The sequence below is a fragment of the Cebus imitator genome, unplaced genomic scaffold, assembly GCF_001604975.1.
Source record: "Cebus imitator isolate Cc_AM_T3 unplaced genomic scaffold, Cebus_imitator-1.0 Scaffold28, whole genome shotgun sequence".
Classification (NCBI taxonomy): Eukaryota; Metazoa; Chordata; class Mammalia; order Primates; family Cebidae; genus Cebus; species Cebus imitator.
In genome coordinates, this window is record NW_016107343.1 from 7,894,745 (window position 1) to 7,896,502 (window position 1,758).

A 1,758-nucleotide genomic window follows, 5' to 3' on the forward strand; every position below is an offset into this window, starting at 1 on the left:
TAGCCTCACCTGGGGACACAGCTGAACCAAAGGCCTGGCTCCCTGTGTATAGCATCACCTGGGGACACAGCTGAACCCAGGGCCAGGGTCCCTGTGTATAGCCTCACCTGGGGACACAGCTGAACCCAGGGCCACAACCAGAGCTGGGGCCACAACCCAAATGTGACCTGGATGCAGACCCAGAGCAGGGCACTCCAGGGAGGCCCAGGGAGCAGGAGGAGGCAGCCCGACTCTGCAGAGATGGGAGGCATGGATGGCCTGGAAGGAGAGGACCCCGCTCTGCCTAGGGCATTGCCCTGCCTGAGACCTCTAGGGAGAGAGGAATGGGAGGGAGGAAGGGGACAAAGTCAGGGGGCACTCAGGCACCAGCTCAGTGCCATCCTGCCAGAGCCATGTGCTGCTCCAGGAAGGGCTGCTGCAGACGGGGGCGCACCTCAGAGTCCTTGTCATCCAGGCAGGGAGGCTGGGTGTGGCAGCTTCCGGCAGGGGAGCTGCTGGGCTCTCCATACCTCACCTCTGGGACGGATCCTCTCCTTACACACAAAGCCGAACCAGACTGAACCATCTGCAGCTCCCAGAAAGCCCTGCCAATGAGTACCTCCCCTAGCACTGCCCCACATGCTGTTCCGGTGCCTCTCCACCCTCTGTGGGTCTCAGCTTAGTTGGCATTTCCTCCAAGAATCGCTGCCTGACCTCCCCACCCCAGTCCAGGCTAAGTGACCTCTCTGTGTGTCCCTGCAGCTTCCCTCAGTTCCCAGGGCCCGCCCTGCCCACCCTGCATTGGAATCATCTGTTTACACCACTTCCACCAGCAGGCCATCTCTGTGGCCACAGCGTCTAACACAGTGCACTGCAGTGCCCAATAAGTATCATCGAGTTCACAGGTGATTAAAACAGAACAAAGCCAGCGCAGACTGCAGGCACCTTGTGAGTACTGCCCCAAAGCCTAAGGTTTCTGGAGGACTGCCAGGTGCTCAGCTGGTTCTTGGCAAGTACAGATCAGGGTGCAAGGGCTGTGGGATGCTGACGGCTGTGGCAGTGAGAGGCCAAGTCTGGTGGAAGGTGAAGGGTTGAGGGGGAAGGCTGCCCGGGGCAGGGCAGCTCCAGCAGGGAGACCACCAGGGTGCGGGGCTGGGAACCTGGCTCAGATTTCCTCTAATCTGACAGTTTTCAGGGAAGCCAGGTGGAGGAGACGTGTCGGGACAACAGCAGCCTGTCCATCCTGTTACAAATGTGCTGGCACTCAGATGACAATGTGGCAAGAGCCCTGCCTGCCTCCACCCTGGGGATACATAGGGTGGCAGAGTTGGGGGGTGGGCAAGCACCAGGGAGAAAGAGCAGGAAGCAATGCCTTGGGGTGTCTGTCCTGAGCACTCCCCACCCCGCCCCCCAACCCGCCTCATGATCTCCCCTGAAGCTGGGGACTGCTGTCCCTGAGCCCCAGGGCTAATCTAGCCATCCACAGACCAAAGGCAATGGAGCTGGGAGGAGAAGGAAGAAAGCCAGGTGGGAGGGAGAGAGAAATGAAACGGGAGTGGCAGGAAGGCGAGAATGCAGCAGACAGCAAGAGCCACAGTGAGTCAATGAGAGGGGGAGGCAGATCACATGGAGAAGCTGAGTCAAAACACACTTCACAGCTGCTGAGCTCCTCCCCAGCATTGTCTGTATGAACACAAAACAGCCCTGTGAAGTCTAATTATCCTTTTCTTCCCTTTTGTTTTATTTCACTTTTTATTATGGAAAACTTCAAAAACACAC